Below are 14,600 nucleotides of genomic sequence, written 5' to 3'. Positions count from 1 at the left end.
CTCAGATTTAGACCTAATGATCGTAAAAAAAGACATTCCCTGTTTATACTTTAATTGATATAATCGAAAGAGAGAAAAGACTTCGATAAAAGGAAGAGAATTCACAATAATCTGCCCCGTGTGAGGATCGAACTCACGACTTTCGGAATTCTAATTCAGATTATGAGACTGACGCGCTGCCTACTGCGCTAACGAGGCACTTGTAGGATTTGCTCTGAAACTTAGCATGGTCTACATTAGCGACAAGTAATAAGAACACGAACTTTGAGTGGCTATCAAGGCGAGATACTTAGCGTGGAGTTTTGAATTCAAAATACGGCTTTTACTATCGATTCTGCTGAAAAATGTGTTGGAATATACCGGTCATCTTGGCACTTACCTCTTGCTTTTGGGCGTGGTTTGCCCGTGTGTGCGAGGAGACCAGAAGACCAGTTACAATTTAGGTTGTACTTTGTTGTCAGCCAGTGATGCAGTTTCAGGGAGAGTCGTATAACCTGGAAAAAATTACAGTCACTTGATTGCAAAATACAAGGAGCAAATTAAGTCTAGTTTTAGCTATTTGTGAATTGAAATAACTTTGAACTGACCGCGCGCGTAGATAAACGTGAAGCAGTTCAATGGTTTAAAAATAGCCGGACGGTCTCCCAAAGTAAAAAGCACTATGTCCTCTGTTGTACTTGTGTTAACCTCATTATAGATCTTCCTCTCTTGCCTCATAAATTCTTTACTACCAAAAAGAAGTTGTCGTTTTCTAACACTTTGTTGATTTAGTGCCACTGGGGCTAAATCGAATTATTACGGTGCATCCTTAGCCTGTAAAACTAATTAGTGTTTACCATAATTTGATGGACTGTTACATAATCTTCTTTAAGTTGAAGTTTGAAAAAAAGGGATTTTTGTAATATAAATATCAAAAGCAGCATTTCTGATTTAGATTGAAATTATATATATCTATAAATGACCATAAATGAAAGTTTGTGGTTAAAAATCAACATAAAAAATAATAATAAAAAAAGAGAGAGAGAGATGAGTATTGTTCATAACTGTTCCCAATTCTGTTATCAGCCCGTCAAACGTATCCAGGCCTCAAATACAGTAAAAAGAAGCTGAATACCGGTAGACTCAATCAAGAATCAAGAAGGAGGGCTCATTGGCAAAGTCCATTTGATGCCATTTAAAAATTAAGGCGTAATGATCGATTGAAAGATATTTCTTATTTTAAAATTAAGACATAATGATCGCAGAAAAGATATTCCCTGTTTATACTTTAATTGAGATAATCGAAAAAGAAAAAATATTGCGATAAAATGGAGAGAATTCTCAAAAGTGTGCCCCGTGTGAGGATCGAACTCACGACCTTCAGATTTCTAAATCAGATTATGAGACTGACGCGCTGCCTACTGCGCTAACGAGGCACCTGCTTAGTTTGTTCTGAAAATTAGCATCAAGTAATTAGAACACGCACCTTGAGTGGCTATCAAGGTGAGATACTTAGCGTGTAATATTGAATTCAAAGTAAGGCTTTTTACCCTCGATTCAGCTGGGAAATGTGTTGTAATATACCAGTCATCTTGGCACTTACCTCTTGCTCTTGGGGGTGGTTTGCCCATGTGTGGGAGGAGATGACTTACAATTTAGGTTGTACTTTGTTGTCACGGCCGGTGATGCAGTTTCAGTGAGAGTCGTTTAACTTGGAATACATTTCAGTCCTTCCAAATTACAGGGAGTACATTGAGTCTAGTTTTTGATAATTGTCAATTGAAATGACTTTGAAATGACCGCGCGTGAAGAAAATGCAAAGGAGGAATTTTCTTTGCCAGGGGCTGTCAAAGCCACTTTAGGGATGCGCAGCTACGTGACCTTTGCAAACATACGTCAGTTCATTTTATGTCGGTTTCGATTTATAAGTTCTACTTAAAAAAACTTCAGCTGATAAGCCAGAGCTCAGAACGGTGCAATGTTATGGAGCCAAAGAGGAATGGAGGCCGACTGCAATTCTCGATATGACCAGAATTAGAGGTCCACAACTGATACGGTTTTTAGAGTCACGATAATATCAATAATGTGCACTGGTATCACGACAAAGTTCCATCACTTGTCACGTCATTTGTATGAGCCGCCCGATTAGCTCAGTCGGTAGAGCATCAGACTTTTAATCTGAGGGTCATGGGTTCAAGTCCCATATTGGGCGATTTTATTGTCTATCTTTTTGTTCAAGGCATAAAGGAACACAAAGTGAGGACAGGTGTAAAAGGTCATATCCTACACATCCTAAATCTCATTAATTCCCCAAATATACGTCTCCTCGCAGCCCACGCTCAAGAGCAAGAATGTAGTCCCAAGATGACCGGTATATTCCACCACATTTCCTAGAAGAGTAGAAGGATATAAAAACCTTCCTTTGAATTCGAAATTCCATGCTAAATATCTTGCTTTGGTCAGATATCCAATCAAAGTGCGAGTTCTAATTACTTGTCGCTAATGAAGACCATGCTAAGTTTCAGCGCGTCAGTCTTATAATCTAATTTAGAAATCTGAAAGTTGTGAGTTTGATCCTCACACGGGGCAGACTTTTGATTTTTTCCTAAATAAGGGAAACAAAGAATATTTTTTAAACGATCATTATGTCTTAATTTTAAAATGGTATTAAATAGACTTTTCTAATTCTTGATTGAGTCTACTGGTATTCAGGTTATTTATATTCCAGCAATCTTGTTTTAAAAACTTCTTTTCAAAGTTAATTTCCTAACGGTTGACCAAATCGTGGTAAGTACTAATTAGTTTTACAGCCTAGGGATGCACCGTAATAATTCGAGTTAGAGCCCGGAGCGAAAAATCGACAAAGTACTAGAAAACGGCATGTTGTTTGGTAGCAAAGGCTTTATGAGGTGAGAGAGGATGATCTATGATGAGGCTAACGCCTCAAGTACTGCATAAAAAATAGTGTTTTTTTTATTGAGTGAATATGATTTTATACACCTTGCCTCACTTTGTGTTGCATTGTGTCTTGAACAAAAAACAAAACATAGAATCGCCAATATGGGACTTGAACCCATGACCCTCAGATTAAAAGTCTGATTCTCTACCGACTGAGCTAACCGGGCGGCTCATACATATAACGAGACAAATGATGGAACTTTGTCTTGATGCGGTGCACAGTACTAATATTATCGTGAAACTAAAAACAGTACCAGTTGTGGACTTCTAAATACTCGCTAATACCAAAAAATGCAGTTGGCCTCCATTCCCCTCTGGTTCCATATCGATCCATAACAATGCACCGTTTTGAACTCTGGCTTATTAGATGCAGTTTATTGAAAGGAAAAGTTATGAATTGATGAAAAAAAAAAATGAATTGATGTTTGTTTGCAATTTACTCCGTGTAACTTGCAACGGAGTGACTGGAATGTTTTTCAGGTTATACGACTCTCACTGAAACTGTATTCAGTTACTGGCTGACAACAAAGTACAACCTAAATAGTAAGTCGTATCCTCGCAAACACGGGCAAACCACGCCCAAGAGCAAGAAGTAAGTGCCAAGATGACCAGTATATTACAAAGCATTTCCTAGTAGAATCAAAGGGTATAAGAGCGGTGCTTTGAACTCAAAATTCCACGCTAAATATCTTGCCTTATTAGCCATCAAAGTGAGAGTTCTAATTACTTGTCGCTAAATGAATACCATGCTACCTGTAAATTCCAGCCTAAACCCAACAGGTGCCTCGTTAGCGCAGTAGGCAGCGCGTCAGTCTCATAATCTGAATTAGAAATCTGAAGGTCGTGAGTTCGATCCTCACACGGGGCACATTTTTTAGAATTTTCTCCCTTTTATTGAAACCTTTTCTATAGAGGCTGCAGGCATGCCAAAGGGTTTCAAGCATTTCAGAAAATGTTCCCAAGATTGACGTGCATCACGAGCCATATATCTTTTATATTCACAACTGAATGCTAACGTGTCATGTAAATAATTTTCACCAGAACATCTCAACAGATTTCTAAAGTTAATGCACCAATTGGAAGCTAAGTGAATGCAAATCTCGTAGTACGTGACGATTTTCAGGCTACCATGCGATAAATAGCTAAAAAAAATCATGTCATATTTCATTGTAATAAGCGTCAAATTGGCTGTTAACCGTCTCAAACCACATGGTGTTTTCCAATTCTTTTCTCTAATGATATCTCCACAGAATTCTACTTTCAATACGTCAGTTAATTAAAAGCTAAGTGAATACAGATTCGACAATGATGATGAGATAAAGATTCACTGAGTACCTCAACTGGCCAAGACTCGGCCATTTGCAGTGTCGAAGCACCGTATCCAGCCAGGGCTGGCTGACATTCGGCCACTAATCATACTAAAATGGCCTGAAGCAAAACTGCAACGAAATATTTTTCCTTCCAAATTATCCCTTTATGACAGCTCTCTTGCTCTGTTTTATCAAAATAGCATGAGCTATGTAGGTATATGTAGGGGATTAATGAGATGTCGGATATGCAGGCATATGTGGGGGATTGATAAGATGCAGGCAGGCTATGTAGGTGTATGTTGGGGGTTAACGAGATGTAGGCTGTGTAGGTATATGTGGGGAATTAATGAGATGTTGGCCGTATAGGTATATGTGGGGAATTAATAAGGGTGCAATGCTATGGATCGATATGGAGCGAGGGAGGAATGGAAGCGAACTGCTTGCATTTTTTGGTATTAGCGAGCAATTAGAAGTCCGAGACAACTAATACGGTTTTTAGAGTCACGATAATCTGAATACGGTGCCCCCCATCAAGACAAAGTTCCATCTTTTGTCACGTCATTTGTAAGAGCCGCCCAGTTAGCTCAGTCGGTAGAGCATCAGACTTTTAATCTGAGGTTCATGGGTTCAACTCCCATGTTGGGTGATTAATTATATTTTTTGTTTTCTGTGCAAAGTGATGCAAGGTCTATAAAGTCATGTCCACTCAGTAAAAATGGCACTCTGTCCTCAGATCTGCTGTTCTTGAGGTGTTAGTCTCATTAAGTCTTTACTACCAAATATGTATACCGTTTGCTGGGCTACAATATTCCTTTGTGATGTATCATATCGTAATATTTTAATTGCGCTATGAAATTCGGGCATTTGGCTCTTGGTATTACAAATGAAATGTTGGTGAGGGTTGCAACCTTCTGGAAAAGGCTGAGACTGAAAACCAGTACCTGTATACCAGTGGACTCAATCAAGAATCAAGGAGGGCTCAATGGAAAAGTCTGTTTAATACTATTTTAAGTCATAATGATAGTTAAACGACATTATGCCTTGTTTTCTTTGATAAAAATAAGCGAGAAAGAGCAAAGATTTTGATGAAAGATAAAAAGTCTGCCCCGTGTGAGGATCGAACTCACGACCTTCAGATTTCTTATTCAGATTATGAGACTGACGCGCTGCCTACTGCGCTAACGAGGCACCTGTAGGTATTGCTCTTAAACTTAGCATGGTCTAGCTCTTCATTAACGACAAATAATTAGAACTTGCACGTTGATTGGCTATCAAAGCGAAATATTTAGAGTGGAATTTTGAATTCAAAGTACGGCTTTTACACCCTTCGATTCTGCTGGGAAATATGTTGTAATGTACCGGTCATCTTGACAGTTCCCTCTTGCTCCTGGGCGTGGCCTTTCCATGTGTGCGGGGAGACGCCTTACAACAAGTATGTTTTACTTTGTTGTCAGCCGGTGATATGATAGAGGTTCAATGAGAATCGTATAACCTGGAAAACATTTTAGTCACTCCATTACAAATTACACGGAGCAAATTGACTCTTGTTTTTGCGTATTGTCAATTGAAATGGCTTTCAACTGATAAGCGTGTAGAAAACTGCAAAGCTATTCAGTTAACTGAGGAACTTTCTTTGCCAGCGACCCTCAGAACCGCTTCAGGGGAGCGCAGCCTTTAACGTGATCTTTGCAGTCATACATCAATTCATTTTATGTTGGTTTGGAGTCACAACTTCTTCTTTAAAAAACTGCATCTAATAAGCGCGAGCTCAAAATGGTGCATGGAGCCAAATAGGAACTGAGACCAACTGGAATTCTCGGTATGATCAGAATGTGAAGTCCACAACTGATACAGGTGTTAGTGTCACGATAATATCAATAATGTACACCGCATCAAGACAAAGTTCCATCATTAGTCACCTCATTTGTATGAGCCGCCCGGTTAGCTCAGTTGGTAGAGCATCAGACCTTTAATCTGAGAGTCAAAGGTTCAAGTCCTATATTGGGCGATAATTCTAATTTTTTTGTTTTCTGTACAAAGTGAGGCAAGGTCTATAAAGTCATATCCACTCGTTAAAAATGGCACTCTGTCCTCTACTGTTCTTGAGGTGTTAGTCTCATAAAGTCTTCACTCCCAAATATGTGTGCCGTTTGCTGGGCTTCAATTTTCTTTGAAATGTATCATATCATAGTATTTCACTTGCGCTATGAAATTTGGCCGTTTGGCTCGTGGTATCACAAATGAAATGTTGGTGAGGGTTACAACCTTCTGGAAAAGGGTGAGACTAAAAACCAGTACCTGAATACCAGTAGACTCAATCAAGAATCAAGGAGGGCTCAATGGAAAAGTCTATTTAATACTATTTTAAGTTATAGTGATAGTTAAACGAGATTATTACTTGTTTTCTTTCATAAAAATAAACGAGAAAGAGCAAAGATTCCGATGAAAGAGAAATAATCAAAATTATCATATGACCCGTACGGCCCCGCGCGCAATTTCCTTGGAAAACCATAAGAAAAAAGGTCCCGTATGAGGGCCGTACGCGTCGAAGTGATAGGGCCAGAAAAACCCGTACGGCCCTACTAGAAATATGTGCGGCCCTACTAGAAACGCGTTTAGCAAAATCGATGGGAGTTAATGGCAAAAACAACTTTTTTTGCTGCAAAAGTTTGTTCTCTTCAAGATGAGTGATGAAAGTTAACATTCTGAGAGTGAATTCTACTATCCAGGCGACCTATCCGATGCAGAACTACTCCGAAAGCTTTGAAAGAAAGTCAACACTCATCGCAAACGAAGAAGTTCACAACTTCCTCAGAAGCCAACAACAAGTAAACCTTAGGCGTTCAAGAAAACAACTTTTCTGGATGAACTGTCCGACAGTTAACCTTTGGAATAAGCAAACAGTCTTGAGGCGAAACTTCTTTCAGTGGAATGCATCAAAGAATTCATCGTGCGTCAAAAGCAAGAAAACCAGCAACGCGAAGAAAACAAAGTACGATATAAGCTTAAATCAGTTAAATGTTTTCTTCGAGTTTCCAGAGTTTCTGGGAGAAGTTGGTTAAACCAGAGAAATGACAAACATACCTTGTGTACAGTAGGATAAATTGCTCTGCAGTTTCTACTTCAGTGTTCTTTGAAGAGACAAAACTGAGTACGAACACAATTTCATTACCGTACAGTTCATCCAGATAATAAAACTCGCTTGTGTTTAATGGTGTAATTTCCGCTACACAGCAAAGCCGGCAAAGTCAGTAGACCCAGGCACTGTTTGCGAGACCCAACATCGGCGTCATTAATATTGAGTTGCTGGTTCTCCCTTGTACAAGAAAATCCAAGATGAAGAAGATTTGTGAACAATTTCAGTGAAGCGTGAAGCGAGCGTTTGTCCCTCGCTAAGTTTTTGATGGTTTTGACATATTGTTGACAGCTTTATGTCAACTTTCTGTTGGCTTTTTAGCGTAAATTGTAATTGTGGACTTTACATGAGAAAATGAGTCGTGTTTTTCGATGACTTGTGAGTTTCTTGTTCGACGCGAAGAAATAACTGACAAGTTTTTATTGTAGTTGTTCCGCGCGCGGCCGTCTGATCTTATGTAATCGCGTCCTATTTAGGTTCAAACAGAAGTTTCAAAATTTTCAACACAAGTGGTCATATGATAAAATGCTTATTGACTGAGTAAGGTCGGGCCGGACGGAAAAATATTTGGCTCTCGGTCAGAACGTACGGACCGAGCGCAGCGACGTCGGTACGTCCTGACCTCGAGCCAAATATTTTCCCGTCCGGCCCTCCCACTCAGTCAATAAGTACATAGTCTGCCCCGTGTGAGGATCGAACCCACGACTTTCACATTCTTAATTCAGATTATGACACTGACACGCTGCCTACTGCGCTAACGAGGCAGCTAAAAGGTTTGCTCTGATACTTAGCATGGTCTTCATTAGCGACAAGTAATTAGAGCTCGCACTTTGATCTCCTATCAAAGTTACATATTTAGAGTGGAATTTTGAATTCAAAGTACGGCTTTTACACCCCTCCATTCTGCTGGGAAATATGTTGTAATGTACCGGTCATCTTGGCACTTACCTCCTGCTCTTGGGCGTGGCCTTTCCCATATGTACAGGATACGCCTTTCAACAAGTATGTTTTACTTTGTTGTCAGCCGGTGATAGTGGTTCAATGGACAGGAAGTTATTGGTATTTGCGATGAATAGTAAGAGACATTATTCCAATTTTGTGTGCTTTATTTACGGATTAGAAGAAAAGAACTCAAAATCAGAAGTTATCTTTGCCGTTTCCCGTCTGCCGTTAACGTCATGCTTAACCTCTCTAATGAGAGTCGTATAACCTGGAAAACATTTTAGTCACTCCATTACAAATTACACGGAGCAAATTGACTCTTGTTTTTGCGCGTTGTCAATTGAAATGGCTTTGAACTGATACTGGCGTGTAGAAAACTGCAAAGCTATTCAATTAACTGAGGAACTTTCTTTGCCAGCGACTCTCAAAGCCGCTTTAGGGGGGCGCAGCCTTCAACTTGACCTTTGTAATCATACATCAATTCATTTCATGTCGGTTTGGATTTAAAACTTCTTCTTTAAAAAACTGCATCTGGTAAGCCCGAGCTCAAAATGGTGCATGGAGCCAAATACGAATGGAGGCCGACTGCAATTCTCGGTATGATCAGAATTAGAGGTCCACAACTGATACAGGTGTTAGTGTCACGATAATATCAATAATATGCACTAGTATCACGACAAAGTTCCACTATTTGCAACGTCATTTGGTATGAGCCGCCCGGTTAGCTCAGTCGGTAGAGCATCAGACTTTTAATCTGAGGGTCATGGGTTCAAGTCCCATATTGGGCGATTCTATTTTTTGTCTTTGTTCAAGACACAATGCAACACAAAGTGAGGCAAGGTGTATGAAATCATACCCATACAGTAAAAAAGCACTATTTCCTATGCAATACTTGAGATGTTAGCCTCATCATAGGTCTTCTTCTCTTGCCTCATAATGCCTTTACAGCCTTTACTACCAAACAACATGCCGTTTTCTAGTACTTTGTTGATTTAGCGTCCCGAGCGCCAAATCGAATTATTACTGTGCATCCCTAGCCTGTAAACTAATTTGTACTAACCGCGATTTTGTCGACTGTTACGAAATTAACTTTGAGAAGACGTTTTCAAAACAAGATTGTTGGAATATAAATAACTTGAATACTAGTAAACTCAATCAAGAATCAAGGAGAGCTCAATGGAAAAGTCTAGTTAATGTCTTTAAAATTGAGAGATAATAATCGTAAAAAAAATATATTCCCTGTTCATACTTTAATTGAGATAATTGAGAGAGAAAAAATATTGCGATAAAAGGGCGAGAATTCTCAAAAGCGCAGCTGTAACGTGACCTTTGCGATCATACATTAATTCATCAGATATGTCGGTTTGGATTTACAGGTTATTCTTTTAAAAACCTGCTTCTGATAAGCCAGAGCTCAAAACAGTGCAATGTTATGGAGCCAAAGAGGAATGGAGGCCAACTGCAATTCTCTCTACAACTGAAACGGTTTTTAGTTTCATCAATACTGTGCACCACATCAAGATCAAGTTCACGCCATCATTTGTCTCGTCATTTGTCTCCTGATTTGTGTGAGCCGCCCGGTTAGCTCAGTCGGTAGAGCATCAGACTTTTAATCTGAGGGTCATGGGTTCAAGTCCCATATTGGGCGATTTTATTGTTTGTTTGTTTTCTTAATTTTTCTTATCATAGTCTCTTGCTACGGTGCACGCCCTGTAAAACTAATTAGAACTTGCCCCGATTTGATCGACTGTTACGAATTTAAATATCAAAAAGAACATATCTTAGTTCGATTGAAGTTCAACCTGTTTATTAATGAAAGTTTTTAGTTAAAAATCAGAATATATTTGAATGAAAAAGATGAGTATCAAGTCTATAATTTGTTTCCACTTCTGTTATCATCCAGCCCCAACGCAATGAAAAAACCCTGAATACCAGTATCAAGAATCAAGAAGAGCTAAATGGAAAAGTCTATATAACACTATTTTAAAATTAAGACATAAAGGATCGTTTAAAAGATATTCCTCGTTTCCTTTAAAAAAAACAAAAGAGGAGATTTCGATAAAGAGAAAAAAACTGAAAAGACTGCCCCGTGTGAGGATCGAACTCGCGACCCTCAGATTTCTAATTCGGATTATGAGACTGACGCGCTGCCTACTGCGCTAACGAGGCACCTGGAAAACAACCTTTGAAACTTAGCATGATCATCATTAGCGACAAGTAATTAATTAGAACTCGAACTTTCGACAGCCATGAATCCAAAGTACGGCTATTAGCCTCGACTCTGCAGGGATATGTTTTGTTTAATATACCGGTCATCTTGGCACTTACCTCTTGCTCTTAGGCGTGGGCTGCCCATGTGTGCGAGGAGATTACTTTCAACAAGTATGATGTACTTACATACTGAGCCGGTGATACAGTTTCAGAGAGAGATTATGATATCTTGGTTTCAGGGAGAGTCGTATAACCTGGAAAACATTTCAGACAGCCTATGTTGCAAAAGCAAAACAACAACGAAACATTTTTCCTTCTAAATTATCCCATTATGACAGCTCTGCTCCTGTGTTTCGTAATAGCAAGGGCTTTTCATCGCAGTCAAATTCCCTTTGTCGACACACCACCACTGACTCCACTAGTGACGCCAAAACTAACTCCACTAGGGACGCCATTTTGAATTCCCCTTTGATTTTAAAACTTTTTTCCTACTTGATTGGAAATTACAGGCAAATATAGTATATTAAAAACATGTAAACCAAGCTAGGCAGGCCAGAGTAATTTCCTTTTCCACTTTTAGCTTAACTGAAATGGGTCAAAATTTGGCCTCTTTAAATAATCCAAAAACAACACTGACGTTTCTTAATGGATTTTATTATTTCATTTCCTTTTGATAATTTGCCCGATTAGGGGTTCCAGGGGGAGTGAAGAAACTTGCCAGATATCAGGAATAGCAGCGATATCTTCGATATCTATGACATTTGGTATTCACATTTTGAGATGTAAGCTGTGTTGGTATATATAGAGGACTAATGAGATGTAGGATCTTTAGGTATATGTGGGGGATTAATGAGATGCGGGCTGTATAGGTATATGTGGGGGATTAATGAGATGTAGGGTGTGTAGGTAAATGTGGGGGATTAATGAGATGTAGGATGTGTAGGTATATGTGGGGGATTAATGAGATGTAGGATGTGTAGGTATATGTGGGGGATTAATGAGATGTAGGATGTATAGGTATATGAAAGGGATTAATGATATGTAGGATGTGTAGGTATATGTTGGGGATTAATGAGATGCAAGAGATGACTTACAATTAGGTTACCTGACTTTGCTGTCAGCCAGTGACACAGTTCCAGTGAAAGTCGTATAACCTGAAAAACATTTCAGTCACTCCGTTGTAAATTGAACGGAACAAATTGATTTTATCTCGGTTTAGATTTTGGTTTTCCTTTTAAAAAACTGCATCTAATGAGCCAGAACAGTGAAATGTTATGGATCGATATGGAGCCAGAGGGGAATGGAGGTCAACTGCATTTTTCGGTATTAGCGAGCATTTAGAAGTCCACAACTGGTACTGTTTTTAGTTTCACGATAATACTAATAATGTGCACCGCATCAAGACAAAGTTCCATCTTTTGTCTCGTCATTTGTATGAGCCGCCCGGTCAGCTCAGTCGGTAGAGCATCAGACTTTTAATCTGAAGGTCATGGATTCAAGTCCCATACTGGGCGAATATATAGATCTAGGCCAGGCTAAAAGCGTAGCTCCTAGGCCGGGTTGTCCAAAGCCCGATTAAGCTAACCCAGAAAAAGGTAGAATTTTGATTTTAGTTTTGTAACTTTGCGGTGAATTTTTCTGTATATCGTTTGGCCTTCCGTTTTGAGTTTTAATAATCACCCTATACACAAAACAAAACAGCAAAAAACATTTGTATAGAAGAAAAAGTTCTAATTTGGTTAACTTTTAATCCCGGGTTAGCGTTAACCGGCTTCCGAGCAATCCTGCCCTGTTTCCAACAAGTTAACCTAATATGAGCCTGCGATCCAATGGATAACCAGCACTTGGGCAGCGGTCAACTTAAAAAAAACACGTGACCTCGAGGAGCTGTAAAGTTGAGCCCGCGACATGGTCACGAGATACTGATCAGCGGATACCTTGTTTTGACAGGTGTCAATTGATCATAACATGGATGTCCAATATCAAGGAAGTGCACGGTAAACCAAGGCTGCATGTCTGTCAACCTATTATTTGGAGTATGGCCGCCATGTTGGGCAACTGCGTCGCCGTCGTCACCGTCGTGCGTACGCGCCCACGAGCTAGCCATTATAACCATGACAAAATCAACTCATAGGTTTCTTTTTCTTTCCTACATGAGTATGGGGCTCCGCTTGACGGCCCTTCGCGCCGCCGGAGCTCCGCTATAATTCTATCTTTTATGCCTCATCCGGATAGATTATCCTCTCTTGCCTCATAGAGCTTCAAGCATCAAAAAGAACTTGTCGTTTTCTAGTACTTTGTTCATTTAGTGCCCTTGGGACTAAATGGAATTGTTACGGTGCATTCCTAGCCTGTAAAACTAATGAGGACTTACCACGATTTGATCGACTGTCATGAAATTAACTTTGAGAACAAGTTTTAAAAAGATTGTTGGAATATAAGTATCAAAAACAACATTTCTGAGTTAGACTGAAATTAAAATATATTTATAAAGGACCATAAATGAAAGTTTATGGTTAAAAATCAGAATACATTTTAATAAAAAAAGACGAGTATTGCTCATAATTGTTTCCAATTCTGTTATCAGTCCGTCAAACGTATCGAGGCCTCAAATACAGTGAAAAGAACCTGAATACCAGGAGACTCATTCAAGAATCAAGGAGGGCTCAATGGAAAAGTCTTTTTGATACCATTTGAAAATTAAAACGTAATGATCGTTTGAAAGATATTTCTTGTTTCCTTCAGTTGAGATAATCGAAAGAGAAAGAAGATTTCAATAAAAGAGAGAAAGTTCTTAAAAGTCTGCCCCGTTTGAGGATCGAACTCAAAAGGTCAGATTTCTAATTCAGATTATGAGACTGACGCGCTGCCTACTGTGCTAACGAGGTACTTGAAGGGTTTCCTCTGGAACGTAGCATGGTCTTCATCAGCGAGGAGTAATTAGAACTCGCACTTTGACTGGTGAGTGAGATATTTAGTGTGGAATTTTGAAGTCAAAGTACGGATTTTACCCTCGATTCTGCTGGGAAATGTGTTGTAATATACCGGTCATCTAAGCACTTACCTCTTGCTCTTGGACGTGGTTTGCCCGTGTGTGCAAGAAGATGACTTACACCAAGTAGTTGACTTACACCAAGTAGGTTGTCCTTTGCTGTCAGCCGGTGATGCAGTTTCATTGAGAGCCGTTTAACCTAGAATACAGACCCGTCACTCCATTACAAAGTACAGGGAGTGAATTGGGTCTAGTTTTTGTTAATTGTCAATTGAAATGGCTTTGATTGACCGCGCGTGAAGATAATGTAAAGCTTTTCAGTGAACTGAGGAATTTTCTATGCCAGCGACTCTTAAAGCCACTTCAGAGACGCTCAACTATAACGCGACGTTTGCAATCATACATCAATTCATTTACTTATTTCGGTTTGGATTTACACCGCTTCTTCTCTAAAAAACCCCATCTGATAAGCCCGAGCTCAAAACTGTGCAATGTTATGGAGCCAAAGAGGAATGGAGGCCGACTGCAATTCTCGATATCACCAGAATTAGAGGTCCATAACTGATACGGTTTTTAGAGTCACGATAATATCATTAATGTGCACTGGTTTCAAGACAAAATTCCATCATTTGTCAGGTCGTTTGTATGAGCCGCCCGGTTAGCTCAGTCGGTAGAGCATCAGACTTTTAATCTGAGGGTCATGGGTTCAAGTCCCATATTGGGCGATTTTAATTTTTTGTTTTTTGTTCAAGGCACAATGCAACACAAAGTGAGGCAAGGTGTATTAATAGGCTATTGACCAAGTGTGAGGTCAAGATGGCTGGATATTGTTCAAGTTCTTTTTTTGTGTGTTTATGGACCGAGACGGAGTCGAGGTCCATAAACACGCAAAAAAAGAACCAGGCCAATATCCAGCCATCTTGACCGAACAAGCTTGCATGATGAATAAAACATTTATTTCATGGCTTTCGGGGAAATTTTTCCTGCGGGACACAGCGGCTAGTCCCGAGCGGGTAAGATAGCTCCATCTTGCCAGCTCGGGTAGCCTATCACAGCGCAGGATTTAATTCAT

At 39.6% G+C, this 14,600-nt stretch overlaps 11 non-coding genes across 11 annotated transcripts; 8 read left to right on the top strand and 3 right to left on the bottom strand.

Moving 5' to 3' along the window:
- Positions 1 to 1,329: 1,329 nt before the first annotated feature.
- On the bottom strand, positions 1,330 to 1,415 carry Trnam-cau (transfer RNA methionine (anticodon CAU)). The gene is given in 2 exon segments: positions 1,330 to 1,365; positions 1,379 to 1,415. It is a non-coding gene; the product is annotated as a tRNA-Met (tRNA).
- A 703-nt stretch (positions 1,416 to 2,118) lies between these two features.
- On the top strand, positions 2,119 to 2,191 carry Trnak-uuu (transfer RNA lysine (anticodon UUU)). Its single transcript has one exon. It is a non-coding gene; the product is annotated as a tRNA-Lys (tRNA).
- Positions 2,192 to 3,031: 840 nt separating this feature from the next.
- On the bottom strand, positions 3,032 to 3,105 carry Trnak-uuu (transfer RNA lysine (anticodon UUU)). The gene has a single exon. It is a non-coding gene; the product is annotated as a tRNA-Lys (tRNA).
- Positions 3,106 to 3,719: 614 nt separating this feature from the next.
- On the top strand, positions 3,720 to 3,805 carry Trnam-cau (transfer RNA methionine (anticodon CAU)). Its single transcript is given in 2 exon segments — positions 3,720 to 3,756; positions 3,770 to 3,805. It is a non-coding gene; the product is annotated as a tRNA-Met (tRNA).
- A 1,015-nt stretch (positions 3,806 to 4,820) lies between these two features.
- On the top strand, positions 4,821 to 4,893 carry Trnak-uuu (transfer RNA lysine (anticodon UUU)). The gene has a single exon. It is a non-coding gene; the product is annotated as a tRNA-Lys (tRNA).
- Positions 4,894 to 5,349: 456 nt separating this feature from the next.
- Positions 5,350 to 5,435, bottom strand: Trnam-cau (transfer RNA methionine (anticodon CAU)). Its single transcript is given in 2 exon segments — positions 5,350 to 5,385; positions 5,399 to 5,435. It is a non-coding gene; the product is annotated as a tRNA-Met (tRNA).
- A 747-nt stretch (positions 5,436 to 6,182) lies between these two features.
- On the top strand, positions 6,183 to 6,255 carry Trnak-uuu (transfer RNA lysine (anticodon UUU)). Its single transcript has one exon. It is a non-coding gene; the product is annotated as a tRNA-Lys (tRNA).
- A 2,785-nt stretch (positions 6,256 to 9,040) lies between these two features.
- Trnak-uuu (transfer RNA lysine (anticodon UUU)) lies at positions 9,041 to 9,113 on the top strand. The gene has a single exon. It is a non-coding gene; the product is annotated as a tRNA-Lys (tRNA).
- A 787-nt stretch (positions 9,114 to 9,900) lies between these two features.
- Trnak-uuu (transfer RNA lysine (anticodon UUU)) lies at positions 9,901 to 9,973 on the top strand. Its single transcript has one exon. It is a non-coding gene; the product is annotated as a tRNA-Lys (tRNA).
- Positions 9,974 to 11,977: 2,004 nt separating this feature from the next.
- Positions 11,978 to 12,050, top strand: Trnak-uuu (transfer RNA lysine (anticodon UUU)). Its single transcript has one exon. It is a non-coding gene; the product is annotated as a tRNA-Lys (tRNA).
- A 2,130-nt stretch (positions 12,051 to 14,180) lies between these two features.
- Positions 14,181 to 14,253, top strand: Trnak-uuu (transfer RNA lysine (anticodon UUU)). Its single transcript has one exon. It is a non-coding gene; the product is annotated as a tRNA-Lys (tRNA).
- The last annotated feature ends 347 nt before the right edge of the window (positions 14,254 to 14,600 follow it).

The sequence above is a fragment of the Orbicella franksi genome, chromosome 13 (genome assembly GCF_964199315.1).
Source record: "Orbicella franksi chromosome 13, jaOrbFran1.1, whole genome shotgun sequence".
In the NCBI taxonomy this organism is placed as follows: domain Eukaryota; kingdom Metazoa; phylum Cnidaria; class Anthozoa; order Scleractinia; family Merulinidae; genus Orbicella; species Orbicella franksi.
The sequence above is the reverse complement of the archived record's forward strand: the minus strand, read 5'-3'. Positions and strand labels throughout refer to the sequence as shown.